Source organism: Pseudophryne corroboree, chromosome 7, assembly GCF_028390025.1.
Source record: "Pseudophryne corroboree isolate aPseCor3 chromosome 7, aPseCor3.hap2, whole genome shotgun sequence".
Lineage (NCBI taxonomy): Eukaryota > Metazoa > Chordata > Amphibia > Anura > Myobatrachidae > Pseudophryne > Pseudophryne corroboree.
In genome coordinates, this window is record NC_086450.1 from 376852592 (window position 1) to 376868655 (window position 16064).

General features: G+C 42.5%; 1 protein-coding gene across 2 annotated transcripts in view; it reads left to right on the forward strand.

Moving 5' to 3' along the window:
- Positions 1-16064, forward strand: part of LOC134945330 (cytochrome P450 2K1-like) — a 170813-nt gene that overhangs the window by 84592 nt on the left and 70157 nt on the right. The window lies entirely within an intron of this gene.

The following is a 16064-nucleotide window of genomic DNA, read 5'->3' on the forward strand; positions in this document are numbered from 1 at the left end:
CCCGCCCCCTCATCACCCGTGCTGCTCACCGCGCTTCTGCTCTGCTGCACTGCTGTTTGTGAGGGGAGGAGAGCGCAGTGTGCGCCTCTCCTGACCCTCAGTCTCCGGCGGCGTTGTCTCCAATTAGGTGCCGGTCCGTGAGCCAATCAGAGCTCATGGACCGGCAGCTAAGACTCTTGATTTGCTGCCGGTCCGCGAGCTCTGATTGGCACACAGGCCGGCGCCGGGCACTGCAGTCGGACAGCGGGAGGCTAGACTCAAGCTCATGAGCCGCATGCGGAGGAAGAAAGAGCCACATGTGGTTCGAGAGCCGCGGGTTGGCCACCGATGTACTAGATTGTACACTTTATAGTCAAAATTGACCTTACCTGCACAGTCTATTTTTACTTGCGATGCCCACCCTGCTTGAGCGTGCATCGGCATCGCAAGCTGTATACACACGGTGCTACTGTATATGCACCATGTTTACTACCGATATGGACTATATGGGCCATATAGGTAGTTAAAATTGCACTGTGGACTGTGTATGCCCCTTAAGTCTCAAGTGCAAAAATTAGATTTCATAGTGCAGGACGAGATTATTTCATGGAGGAGAAGTTGTGGAGAAGATACATTTACAGCAACGTTACTTGCTCTGTGGGCCACAAGATAAAGCTACACGTGCATGTACTTATGGTCACATTGTGCCACATATGGGCCCTCATTCCGAGTTGTTCGCTCGCTAGCTGCTTTTAGCAGCCGTGCTAACGCTAGGCCGCCGCCCTCTGGGAGTGTATCTTAGCTTAGCAGAAGTGCGAACGAAAGGATCGCAGCGCTGCTACAAATAAAGATTGTGCAGTTTCAGAGTAGCTCGAGACCTACTCTTAGCTTGCGATCACTTCAGACTATTTAGTTCCTGTTTTGACGTCACAAACACGCCCTGCTTTCGCCCAGCCACGTCTACGTTTTTCCAGCCACTCCTGTGTTTTTATTTGACACGCCTGCGTTTTTTCACACACTCCCCGAAAACGGTCAGTTACCACCCAGAAACACCCACTTCCTGTCAATCACTCTGCGGCCCACAGTGCGACTGAAAAGCGTCGCTAGAGCTTGTGTAAAACTGCATCTGATTTTGTGAAAGTACGACGCACGTGCGCAGTGCGCCCCATACGCATGCGCAGAATTGCCGTGTTTTGCCCTGATCGCTGCGCTGCGAATGAAAGCAGCTAGCGATCAACTCGGAATGAGGGCCATGCTCTGTACGCAACGCATACATTTACACCATATATTTGCCACATGTCCAGGTGACCTGTGTTGGGTGTTTTAATTACAATACAGTGAATTTTTAAATAGGGAATATTAGTAGTGTCATGGCAGATATAAAAAAGGAATCAAATAAATTTTCAGTTGTATTACATTATGTTGAACTTGAAATACAGTATGTTTCTAGGTTATTGATCAATGGGTCGCCATGGATTAAGGCCCTCATTCCGAGTTGTTCGCTCGCTAGCTGCTTTTAGCAGCATTGCACACGCTAAGCCGCCGCCCTCTGGGAGTGTATCTTAGCATAGTTGAAATTGCGAACGAAAGATTAGCAGAATTGCGAATAGAAATTTCTTTGCCGTTTCTGAGTAGCTCGAGACTTACTCTGCCACTGCGATCAGTTCAGTCAGTTTCGTTCCTGGTTTGACGTCACAAACACACCCAGCGTTCGCCCAGGCACTCCCCCATTTCTCCAGACACTCCTGCGTTTTTCCCAGAAACGGCAGCGTTTTCTCACACACTCCCTTAAAACAGCCAGTTTCCGCCCAGAAACACCCACTTCCTGTCAATCACACTCCGATCACCAGAACGATGAAAAATCCTCGTAATGCCGTGAGTAAAATACCTAACTTTTGAGTAAAATAACTAAGCGCATGCGCTCTGCGAACATTGCGCATGCGCAGTAAGCGACTAATCGCAATATAGCGAAATTCGGCAACGAGCGAACAACTCGGAATGAGGGCCTAAGTCGACACTCAATAGGTCGACCACTGTTGGCTGACATTTACATGTCGACAGAGGAAAAAGGCAGCCAGTAAGGTCGACATGACCTTTTTACACTTTTTTGGTGTTGTTTTTTTGCGCAACATGACCGGGAACCGCAATGAATGCACCGCGTCCCCTTGCATGGCTCGCTTCGCCCACCATGCTTCGGGCAAGGCGCCTCGCTCCACTATCACTGCGCTCAGCATAGGTGACTATTCCCAGTCGTAGTCCACGTAAATGCTAAAGTATAAAAAAGTTTAAAAAAAAAAAACAATTTAAAAAAACTCATGTCGACCATTTTAACGTGTCAACCTTTTTCCTGTGTTGACCATGTCAGTGTTGACCTATTGACTATCGACCTAATCCATGTTGACCTACCATCTGGATACATGATTCTATCCATAGAAGCAGAGAAAACAGCAAATATCTGTTCCAATTAGCACATGAAAGAAAACAGAAAAGTCATTTTCTTTCAGGTCCTGTTTTCCCATTGAGACTTATACCACTTTTACACCAAAAACCAGGTTCGACCCAGGTTTCCGGACACAGGGGGTCATTCAGACCTGATCGCACGCTAGGTTTTTTCGCTGCGCTGCAATCAGGTCAGAACTGCGCATGCTTATGCACCACAATGCGCAGGCGCGTCGTACGGGTACAAAGCGGATCATTGCTGAGCGATGGATTTAACGAAGAATCCATTCGCACAGCCGATCGCTAACAGATTGACAGGAAGAAGGCGTTTGTGGGAGGCAACTGACCATTTTCTGGGAGTGGTTGGAAAAACGCAGGCGTGTCCAAGCGTTTGCAGGGCGGGTGTCTGACGTCAATTCCGTGCAAGAACAGGCTGAAGTGATCGCAGCGGCTGAGAAAGTTCTGGGCAACTCAGAAACTGCACAAAACTTTTTAGTACCGCTCAGCTGCACATGCGATCGCACACTTGCAAAGCAAAAATACACTCCCCTATAGGCGGCGACTATCTGATCGCAGCGCTGCAAAAAATAGCTAGCGAGCGATCAGGTCTGAATTAGGCCCACAGTTCCAAACTGTATATGCTCCTATCTGTAATTCAGTCAATCCAGAGATAGTTTTCCATTACATAAAGCCAGAGCTGTATCCACCCTTCCTGTTCTGGTGGACCCTGCCAAAAAGCTTTTCTCATGGCATTGTCCAGCATTCCTCTGGCTTAGCACTCTGTTTACTTCTCTGCATTGCTAAATATTTCTCCCCCTCTCAGTAACTGCAATAACTCAGCAGGCTGCAGCTGCTGGTAAGCAACATGTTTTATTATTATTATCCTTTATTTCTCTATCGTCCTAAGTGGATGCTGGGGTTCCTGAAAGGACCATGGGGAATAGCGGCTCCGCAGGAGACAGGGCACAAAAAAGTAAAGCTTTTACCAGATCAGGTGGTGTGCACTGTGTTGCCTTATAGGTAATTGTCTGCACTTAGTATAATATTAGGGCAATGGATATTGTCTGAATCAAAATATAATTCATTATAAATAGGCGATGTTACCATAGTGGACAGTATACTGGATATATATAGTAAGGAATAGATATGAAATAAGTTTGAATGTATGAGGTAATGTTTAGCTGATTTAAGAGATTAGGTTTGTGTATGTGTTTATATAGATATACTGTATATTTGTGTTTTACAGCAAGATGGTAAAAAATAGTGTAGGGAACAGGTTTATTCTGCTCTAGTCATAAATAAGGCCAGAGAGGTTACAGTAAGATCAAGAGTCATTGTAGAGAAAAGGTATTAGGCCATAAATGATAATAGGTATGTGACAGAGCTCTGTTGGTCATTGGAATTCACAGGTGTGCTTACAGTAGATCAGAATCTACTGGTTTGTCTATTGTCCAGTGAAGGTTAAAAGCTAGGGAGTATAAATTAACTACTATGAAAAGAGATCACATCCATTGATAAAACATTGTGTAACCGACCCCAGGAAAACTTGTCAATACAACAGAACTTTGGATGAAAAGACATTCCAGATTTTACAATACTATACTTGCTTAAGGCAGTGTGGACACCACACTTTTATGACACCATGCCTCCGTGAACAGGACACGACAGCCCAGTTCAATGTTTGTTTTATTACACCTTGGAATCTGACAAACCTATAATTACCTATTCCATTGGAAACTATGAGAATATGATAGTTTGAATTGGTAAAATATGAGATAAAAGGACCAGACTTGTAGTTAGGAGTTAGAAGGAAGAGGGAGAGGGAGAAGAAGAAGGAGAAGGAAGGAAGTCAGTCAGGAGGAGAAGTCATGGAGAACATGCAGAAGGAATGATTCTTGGGATGGCAATCTTTAACTTGCAAGTATACATTTTATGTTAGCAATTGAAACTGTTTGTGAAACTTATGTCATGTTGTTTTATGTTATGTAACGAAGGAAGCATATATAATTATAATTAGTATATATATCACTACTGTGTATATCTTATTCTGTACGATTTGATCTGCCTGTAAATAAAGAATCATATAAAAAGAGCGGTAATATTCAAGCTTGAACTCTCTTTAAGGAATCTTAACTTAATAACTTCATAAGTCATATGTATAAGGACTGCATATATGTATCAGCCAATTAGTTTGTAAGCCTGACATAATATATTTGCAGATATATATGATAAATGCATATTAATTGAAATATATCCATATATTAAATACCATATATGATATATTAAATATTAATATTCATAAATATGATTCCATAAATCAATATTGGCGACCACGAATTGGACTTGTTATTACTGAATCTGATTATCTGATCTATAATATTTATGAGGAGTAGCAGATGCTATAAGCTGGCTACCAAATCTGCAGAATCACGGTGGGGATGTATCTATGAAAATTTATTACCATTGTGTAATGTCAATTTTGTATTCTGTATAACCTAGGATAAATGTGTTAGTGCAATATACGTTATTTTAACTAACATAATATCTATTAGGAAGCAGCACCAAAGGCTATAAGCCTGCTGGCAAAATACAAGATCACAGTGGAATAGGTTACAAATGAGAATAAAGAATTTAAAGGCCTAGAATAGAAAATGTGCACAGTGGAAAAGAGTATTTCCAAATAAATGTATAAATGTACCAGGTATTAGAGTTTAACCTTAAGACACCGGTCAATCTTAAGGAGAGGATACCTTCAGTACTAAAAACAAAGAATATATAAATTTAGCATTGAAATGTTAAAAATGCAAAAGTTTTCTGTAGCATTTAGAAAAATGCGCAGAACTGCGGCTCTAGAAGCCAAACAGAAATGTAAAGAAGAATCAGGTTCACGTCTTCGTAAGGCGTGCCTGACCATTAATGCAAAAATGCATTCGTTATTTAAGTCCCTTAAACAGAAAAATAAACAGAAAAAGTTTGGGGCAGAAGCGAAAAGCCTGACAGTTTGTAATCAAATTGTCAAGATCTCTGATGAAGAGATAACATCCAGCAAGCAAGCTGAGATAGAAACACCAAACAGGAATAGTGTTGAGGTATGTGAAACTCTGTACACAGAGTCTACAGGAGTCAGAAATGACTTAATCAGTCAAGATCCTAAAATTAAGGAAAGTTACATGTTGCAGGACTGCATCAATGTGCAGCGCATGGAGTCTGCTATGGTCACACAGACCACCAGCAGAACAGCCTCTGTGGTAAAGGAAGAAAGTAGCAATGTGCCGGATGTGTCTATCATCAGACAGCACATTAATGTAAAGGAGGTAGCAGCAATAGGAGATGTCCCCTATACTGTGTCTAGTAAGGGGGAAGATCATTGTAACTCAGATTATGAGTATTCTGCTGAATACACTCTCAGAGTTCCCAATGTAAATGAAGAATTTGTTATGCCCTTAGGCAAAGGTGAATTGTCAGCAGATTTAAACACTGATAGCAGCAGTACAGTGCACACAGGGGTGGGGAAGTTCCCCATGGTGAAAACTCCCATGGCAACCAGAGTTGCAAACCTTGAAATGTATTCACCTGGAAACATGTTTAAAGGGAAAATCCATGAAATTAATTCAGGAATGCATGTTTACAAACAAAGTTCCCAAACTTATGTAACCCCCACAGAGCACTCAGAGACTTCTAGTGATGGTGCAAATGTTTGCATGCTCTCAGAGAGACCACATGCAGAGTGTCATTCTGCAAACCACACACCAATTAACAATGACAAAAAGGATCACCAGGATGAAAATGTTTTTATGCCCTGGTGCCATAACCATTTTATTACAGGTGTGGAAAGACAGAAAGCCCTGGGACCTGCAATACATATTTGGCAAAGTTTAACAAGTTTCTCTCCCCACAAAAGTAGGTTTTTTCAGAAGCTCCAAGATTCTTCCAAACTAAGGAGCCACACCAAGCAGCAAACGCTATGGTTAAAGACAGTCTGGGACCAGGCTGCATCACAAGGGAGTATGGTCACAAGTGAATACGGTAGTATCATTCCTTTACTTGTTAGATCCAATGAAGCCATTGTTTGCTTTGATGTTCAAACAGCCACAGTTTCCAAATTAAACCTGCATCATATCTGCAGCGACAATTGTGCTGTCATTGACACACAATGTGACAGGAAAGATTGGCACAGGCCAGAAACAATTGTTTGTTTGTTATTCAATCGTTAAAAGACACATTTGTAAATTCTGTACCTGATAACATGCAGCAGATAGGACAGAATGCATAGCAAGCTATGTTAAATCACTGTATAAATATCTGTGATAGTCATTGTATGTATTTTTGTTTGATTCATAGTAATCCTGGCAACCTGTATACAGAATGGTGCAAGACTCCAAAAAGACTCCAATTTACAAGGGAAAAGGTCTTCATTAACCCTTTCATCGCTGCTATCCAGCAAAATCTACATAGCATCCCTAAAGACTGATATATGGACAAATCCTCAAGGAGTTTTCCAGTTTCACAAGAAAGGGGAAGGTTTTCATTAACCCTTTCATCACAAGTAATCATTACTTGTCTTTCAAACTACATGTACACTCCCACAACAGTGTACAGCACATCTCATCACTGTGATTATACAGAACTGTCTCATCCCTTCATATACCTTAATCACATATATGTAAACATTTGTCTGAGATATATTTTATATCATTGCATATATACCTTGTAAATATTTTATGTTTTTTTTATATATTACACAATAGATACTACCTATGCTTCCTTCGTAAAAGCTTCAAAAGTAATTAAATATCTAATACAGGATGGTATACCACGTTATAACAAATTGGGCCGAGATTATTAAGTGGGATGAATAATTCTCTTAATAAAGACTGTCACAAGTCTAAGATAATTATTTGTAGCATAACAGGGTCACTGTATATGCACATGGCTGCATATAAAATAATATTGGATGGAATTAGATATATTTAAAGCCATTCCTAAATGATATTTAATATCTGTTTGAAGCAAAATTATATTCATTTATTGTATTGATAGGATGTTACTATATACACATCAAAAGCATTTTAAATAATTATTAGTCAAAATATAGGTAGGATAGAAAACGCCTTTATATGGGTTAAACTGGTATAAGTTTATGTAAGATTGAGATGTATAAATAGGTACAAGGTAGAATAAGGAGATTTAAGACTGCATGGTAATTTATTCAGTGAGGAAATACAGAACAGAGTAGGTGTACTACTCACAGCCATTTGTGGTACTATTGCCCGAAGACAATTAAGACCTACTATTAACAAGCAAGGAAAGAAAGAAAGAAAGAAAAAAAAAAAAAGACTGTTTCATATATGCCTGTTCTATTCAAAATCACAACCTGTTTGTGCAAAAGCAATATGGACACTGGTCACAACTGCGGCATTGGATAAACGCAAAGGAAACAGAACTGCTAAAGACTGTATAAAGACTATTACTATTACTGAGGGTCGTCACAAGTACTGAATGTTCAAGACACAGCACTCGACGTACACAGCCCTCTGCCTCAAACAGCGAAATGGCAAGCAAAGGAGCAGCTGCTACGAAGAATTCTACTTCTAGTAATGGTGCAAATGTTGCAAACGCAAGGCCATAATGCAAACGCAAGGCATCTCCAATTGCAAGCAAACCACGCAGATGACAGTCTTATCCCAGTAAATTGCTACATACAAGAACAGCAAAAATGTCCAAACGTACTGATCCAGATACAGAAAAAAGGTCTACAATTGGGCTATGGTATTCCAAATGTCTGTAGAAATTAGTTTTCCTCATGAATACTGAATAAAAACCTCAGTTTTGTCTGCTTTAGTTAAAAAGTAGAATAAGGTTAGGTAAGCTAAGAATTTTTAGAGATTTTTAAAATCATAATGGTTATTATTATTACACTTATGGTATATATTATGGTTACAACGAAAGTTATGTTTGAAGGAATATTTTGAAATGTATTTGGAAGCAATTACGCTAGTTTAATGTGTGGCCAATCAAAAGAATTTCTCATGGCCACAAGGGGGCGACTGTTGCCTTATAGGTAATTGTCTGCACTTAGTATAATATTAGGGCAATGGATATTGTCTGAATCAAAATATAATTCATTATAAATAGGCGATGTTACCATAGTGGACAGTATACTGGATATATATAGTAAGGAATAGATATGAAATAAGTTTGAATGTATGAGGTAATGTTTAGCTGATTTAAGAGATTAGGTTTGTGTATGTGTTTATATAGATATACTGTATATTTGTGTTTTACAGCAAGATGGTAAAAAATAGTGTAGGGAACAGGTTTATTCTGCTCTAGTCATAAATAAGGCCAGAGAGGTTACAGTAAGATCAAGAGTCATTGTAGAGAAAAGGTATTAGGCCATAAATGATAATAGGTATGTGACAGAGCTCTGTTGGTCATTGGAATTCACAGGTGTGCTTACAGTAGATCAGAATCTACTGGTTTGTCTATTGTCCAGTGAAGGTTAAAAGCTAGGGAGTATAAATTAACTACTATGAAAAGAGATCACATCCATTGATAAAACATTGTGTAACCGACCCCAGGAAAACTTGTCAATACAACAGAACTTTGGATGAAAAGACATTCCAGATTTTACAATACTATACTTGCTTAAGGCAGTGTGGACACCACACTTTTATGACACCATGCCTCCGTGAACAGGACACGACAGCCCAGTTCAATGTTTGTTTTATTACACCTTGGAATCTGACAAACCTATAATTACCTATTCCATTGGAAACTATGAGAATATGATAGTTTGAATTGGTAAAATATGAGATAAAAGGACCAGACTTGTAGTTAGGAGTTAGAAGGAAGAGGGAGAGGGAGAAGAAGAAGGAGAAGGAAGGAAGTCAGTCAGGAGGAGAAGTCATGGAGAACATGCAGAAGGAATGATTCTTGGGATGGCAATCTTTAACTTGCAAGTATACATTTTATGTTAGCAATTGAAACTGTTTGTGAAACTTATGTCATGTTGTTTTATGTTATGTAACGAAGGAAGCATATATAATTATAATTAGTATATATATCACTACTGTGTATATCTTATTCTGTACGATTTGATCTGCCTGTAAATAAAGAATCATATAAAAAGAGCGGTAATATTCAAGCTTGAACTCTCTTTAAGGAATCTTAACTTAATAACTTCATAAGTCATATGTATAAGGACTGCATATATGTATCAGCCAATTAGTTTGTAAGCCTGACATAATATATTTGCAGATATATATGATAAATGCATATTAATTGAAATATATCCATATATTAAATACCATATATGATATATTAAATATTAATATTCATAAATATGATTCCATAAATCAATAACTGGCTCCTCCCCCTATGACCCTCCTCCAGACTCCAGTTAGATTTTGTGCCCGAACGAGAAGGGTGCAATCTAGGTGGCTCTCCTAAAGAGCTGCTTAGAGAAAGTTTAGCTTAGGTTTTTTACTTTACAGTGAGTCCTGCTGGCAACAGGATCACTGCAACGAGGGACTTAGGGGAGAAGTAGTGAACTCACCTGCGTGCAGAGTGGATTTGCTGCTTGGCTACTGGACACTAGCTCCAGAGGGACGATCACAGGTACAGCCTGGATGGTCACCGGAGCCGCGCCGCCGGCCCCCTTGCAGACGCTGAAGAGAGAAGAGGTCCAAAATCGGCGGCTGAAGACTCCTGAGTCTTCATAAAGGTAGCGCACAGCACTGCAGCTGTGCGCCATTTTCCTCTCAGCACACTTCACACAACAGTCACTGAGGGTGCAGAGCGCTGGGGGGGGCGCTCTGAGAGGCAAATAAAAACCTTATTAGAGGCAAAAAATACCTCACATATAGCCCACAGAGGCTATATGGAGATATTTAACCCCTGCCTAACTTCAAAAATAGCGGGAGACGAGCCCGCCGAAAAAGGGGCGGGGCCTATCTCCTCAGCACACAGCGCCATTTTCTCTCACAGAAAAGCTGGAGAGAAGGCTCCCAGGCTCTCCCCTGCACTGCACTACAGAAACAGGGTTAAAACAGAGAGGGGGGGCACTGATTTTGGCGATATTGTATATATATAAAAGATGCTATAAGGGAGAAACACTTATATAAGGTTGTCCCTATATAATTATAGCGTTTTTGGTGTGTGCTGGCAGACTCTCCCTCTGTCTCCCCAAAGGGCTAGTGGGTCCTGTCCTCTGTCAGAGCATTCCCGGTGTGTGTGCTGTGTGTCGGTACGTGTGTGTCGACATGTATGAGGACGATGTTGGTGAGGAGGCGGAGAAATTGCCTGTAATGGTGATGTCACTCTCTAGGGAGTCGACACCGGAATGGATGGCTTATTTAGAGAATTACGTGAGAATGTCAACACGCTGCAAGGTCGGTTGACGACATGAGACGGCCGACAATCTATTAGGACCGGTCCAGGCGTCTCAGAAACACCGTCAGGGGTTTTAAAAACGCCCATTTACCTCAGTCGGTCGACACAGACACAGACACGGACACTGAATACAGTGTCGACGGTGAATAAACAAACGTATTTCTCATTAGGGCCACACGTTAAGGGCAATGAAGGAGGTGTTACGTGTTTCTGATACTACAAGTACCACAAGAAAGGGTATTATGTGGGAGTGAAAAAACTACCTGTAGTTTTTCCTGAATCAGATAAAATAAAATGAAGTGTGTGATGATGCGTAGGGTTTCCCCGATAGCAAATATTGGCGTTATACCCTTTCCCGCCAGAAATTAGGGTACGTTGGGAAACACCCCTTAGGGTGATAAGGCGCTCACACGCTTATCAAGTGGCGTTACCGTCTCCAGATACGGCCGCCCTCAAGGAGCCAGCTGATAGGAAGCTGGAAAAATATCCTAAAAAGTATATACACACATACGGTGGTTATACTGCGACCAGCGATCGCCATCAGCCTGGAGATGCAGTGCTGGGTTGGCTTGGTCGGATTCCCTGACTGAAAATATTTTATTCATGTAGAGCATTTAATAGGATGCATTCTATATATATGTATGTGAGATGCACAGAGGGATATTTGCTCTCTGGCATCAAGATAAGTGCGTTGTCCATATCTCCCAGAAGATGTCAGGGACACGACAGTGGTCAGGTGATACAGATCCCATACGGCAGATGGAAGTATTGCTGTATAAAGGGAAGGAGTTATTTGGGGGTCGGTCCATCGGACCTGGGGACCACAGCAACAGCTGGGAAATCCAACCTTTTTTACCCCAAGTTACATCTCAGCTAAAAAAGACACCGTCTTTTCAGCCTCAATCTTTCCTTTCCCATGAGGGCATGCAGGCAAAAGGCCAGTCATATCTGCCCAGACATAGAGGTAAGGGAAGTAGACTGCAGCAGGCAGCCCTTTCCCAGGAAAAGAAGCCCTCCACCGCGTCTGCCAAGTCCTCAGCATGACGCTGGGGCCGTGCAAGCGGACTCAAGGTGGGGGGGTAGTCTCAAGAGTCTCAGGGCGCAGTGGGATCACTCGCAAGTTGACCCCTAGATCGTACGAGTATTATCCCAGGGGTAAAGATTGGAGAGTCGAGACATCTTCTCCTCGCAGGTTCCTGAAGTCTGCTTTACCAACGGCTCCCTCCGACAGGGAGGCAGCATTGGAAACAATTCACAAGCTGTATATCCAGCAGGTGATAATCAAAGTACCCCTCCTACGACAAGGAAAAGGGTATTATTTTTCCACACTATATTGTGGTACTGAAGCCAGACGGCTTGGTGACACATAGTCTAAATCTAAAATGTTTTGAACACTTACATAAAAGGTTCAAATCGAGATAAAGTCACTCAGAGCAGTGATAGCGAACCGGAATGTCCCTGGACATCAAGGATTACCTCCATGTCCAAATTTTGTCCTTCTCATCAAGGGTACCTCTGGTTCGTGGTACAGAACTGTCAATATCAGTTTCAGACGATGCCGTTTGAATTATCCACGGCACCCCGGGCCTTTTTACCAAGGTAATGGCCGAAAAGATGTTTCTTCAAAGAAAAAAGGCATCTAAATTATCCCTTACTTGCACGACCTAAAAAGGGCAAGTTCCAGAGAACAGTTGGAGGTCGGAAGAGCACTATCTAAAGTAGTTCTTCGACGGCACGACTGGATTCTAAATATTCCAAGAATCGCAGCTGTTTTCCGACGATACGTCTGCTGTTCCTAGGGATGATTCTGGACACGGTTCAGAAAAAGGTTTTTCTTCCCGAGGAAAAAGCCAAGGAGTTATCCGACCTGTCAGGAACCTCCTAAAACCAGGAAAGGTGTCTGTACATCAATGCACAAGAGTCCTGGGAAAAAGGGTGGCTTTTTACGAAGCAATTCCATTCGGCAGATTCCATGCAAGAATTTTCCAAAGGGATCTGTTGGACAAATGGTCAGGGTCGCATCCTCAGATGCACCTGCGAATAACCCTGTCGCCAAGGACAAGGGTATATCTTCTGTGGTGGTTGCAAAAGGCTCATCTATTGGAGGGCCGCAGATTCGGCATACAGGATTTGATCCTGGTGACCACGGACGCCAGCCTGAGAGGTTGGGGAGCAGTCACACAAGGAAGAAACTTCCAGGGGGTATGGACGAACCTGGAAAAGTCTCTTCACATAAACATTCTGGTACTAAGAGCAATCTAAAATGCTCTAAGCCAGGCGGAACCACTCCTGCAAGGAAAACCGGTGTTGATTCAGTCGGACAACATCACGGCGGTCGCCCATGTAAACAGACAGGGCGGCACAAGAAGCAGGAGTGCAATGGCAGAAGCTGCCAAGATTCTTCGCTGGGCGGAGAATCACGTAATAGCACTGTCAGCAGTGTTCTTCCCGGGCGTGGACAACTGGGAAGCAGACTTCCTCAGCAGACACGATATTCACCCGGGAGAGGGGGGTCTTCATCCAGAAGTCTTCCACATGCTAATAAACTGTTGGGAAAGACCAATGGTAGACATGATGGCGTCTCGCCTCAACAAGAAACTGGACAAGTATTGCGCCAGGTCTAGAGATCCACAGGCAATAGCTGTGGACGCACTGGTAACACCTTGGGTGTACAAATCAGTATATGTGTTTCCTCCTCTGCCTCTCATACCAAAGGTATTGAAGATTATACGGTGAGGAGGAGTAAGAACAATACTAGTGGCTCCGGATTGGCCAAGAAGGACTTGGTACCCGGAACTTCAAGAGTTGGTCACGGACGACCCGTGCCCTCTACTTCTGAGAAGGGACCTGCTACAACAGGGTCCCTGTCTCTTTCAAGACTTACCGCGGCTGCGTTTGACGGCATGGCGGTTGAACGCCAGATCCTAAAAGGGAAAGGCATTCCAGAAGAAGTCATTCCTACCTTGATTAAGGCAAGGAAGGAAGTCACCGCGAAACATTATCACCGCATTTGGCGAAAATATGTCGCGTGGTGCGAGGATCGGAGTGTTCCGACGGAGGAATTTCAACTGGGTCGTTTCCTACATTTCCTACAATCAGGATTGTCTATGGGTCTCAAATTGAGATCTATTAAGGTTCATATTTCGGCCCTGTCAATATTCTTCCAAAAAGAATTGGCCTCAGTTCCTGAGGTACAGACTTTTGTTAAAGGAGTACTGCATATACAGCCTCCTGTGGTGCCTCCGGTGGCACCGTGGGATCTAAATGTAGTTTTAGATTTCCTCAAATCCCATTGGTTTGAACCATTGAAAAAGGTGGATTTTAAATATCTCACATGGAAAGTGACTATGTTACTGGCCCTGGCTTCCGCCAGGAGAGTATCTGAATTGGCGGCTTTATCTTATAAAAGCCCTTATCTAATCTTCCATTCGGATAGGGCAGAACTGAGGACTCGTCCGCATTTTCTCCCTAAGGTGGTATCAGCGTTTCACCTGAACCAACCTATTGTGGTGCCTGCGGCCACTGGCGACTTGGAGGACTCCAAGTTGTTGGACGTTGTCAGAGCCTTAAAAATATACATTTCAAGGACGGCTGAAGTCAGAAAATCTGACTCGCTGTTGTTACTATATGCACCCAACAAGTTGGGTGCCCCTGCTTCTAAGCAGACGATTGCTCGTTGGATTTGTAACACAATTCAACTTGCTCATTCTGTGGCAGGCCTGCCACAGCCTAAATCTGTTAAGGCCCATTCCACAAGGAAGGTGGGCTCATCTTGGGCGGCTGCCCGAGGGGTCTCGGCATTACAATTCTGCCGAGCAGCTACGTGGTCGGGGGAAAACACGTTTGTAAAATTCTACAAATTTGATACCCTGGCAAAAGAGGACTTGGAATTCTCTCATTCGGTGCTGCAGAGTCATCCGCACTCTCCCGCCCGTTTGGGAGCTTTGGTATAATCCCCATGGTCCTTTCAGGAACCCCAGCATCCACTTAGGACGATAGAGAAAATAAGAATTTACTTACCGATAATTCTATTTCTCGGAGTCCGTAGTGGATGCTGGGCGCCCATCCCAAGTGCGGATTATCTGCAATACTGTACATAGTTATTGTTAACAAATTCGGGTTATATTGTTAAGGAGCCATCTTTAAGAGGCTCTTTCTGTTATCATACTGTTAACTGGGTTTAGATCACAAGTTGTACGGTGTGATTGGTGTGGCTGGTATGAGTCTTACCCGGGATTCAAATTGCCTCCCTTATTGTGTACGCTCGTCCGGGCACAGTACCTAACTGGAGTCTGGAGGAGGGTCATAGGGGGAGGAGCCAGTGCACACCACCTGATCTGGTAAAAGCTTTACTTTTTTGTGCCCTGTCTCCTGCGGAGCCGCTATTCCCCATGGTCCTTTCAGGAACCCCAGCATCCACTACGGACTCCGAGAAATAGAATTATCGGTAAGTAAATTCTTATTTTATATGGCGCCACAAGGGATCCGCAGCGCCCATTACACAGTACATAATAAAATGAGCAAACAAGAAAACCGCACTTACAGTACATGACAAAATAGGACAGGTATAGAAAACCAGGGCTTAGGTGCCATCAAAAGGAGTATGGAGTATAAGATAGTGTAAGTAAGAAAAGGAAAAGGCACATGAGGAAAGAAGTCCCTGCTCTTGCGAGCTTACAATCTGTTTAATGTTATAATACACGCATGGTATAAGTAGCATTAGAACCATGTTGTGAAACTTGCGCTGGCATTGTCGCGCCAACGTAGTAACTGGTGACATGATCACCGTGTTCCCTCAGACAATCACAAGTGTTCTCTTATGCTAGCTGCCTGTGATTGGCTGAGCGCCTATTGGCTCTTCTGGTCAGATGAGGACAATGTTATTTTGCACCGCAGTCCAGTAAGGAAAAGTTCATGTAATTAAGTATCTGTTTAAAACACTGTCCGATTAAACTCACATTGTGGATGAAGAATTTAATTTGACAATTAAAAAAAAAAAAACATTTTGTAGTTTAATAAAGTGCTGAAAGAATAGTATTAGGATGTATATTGTAGTAAAATATCTTTCACCTTTAGGTACATCTTTATTTTTTATTATATTGCAGCTTTTGTAGTACTGTAGTGGTGCCTGGAGGAGCCCCAGTGCTATTCAGCAAGGTTATCATAACTTGTTCGCCCCCTGTAGATGCAGCAGACCCATGCTGAGCAGTGGGCATGCAGGAGCTGGCTCACATTATGATGGGGACACCATG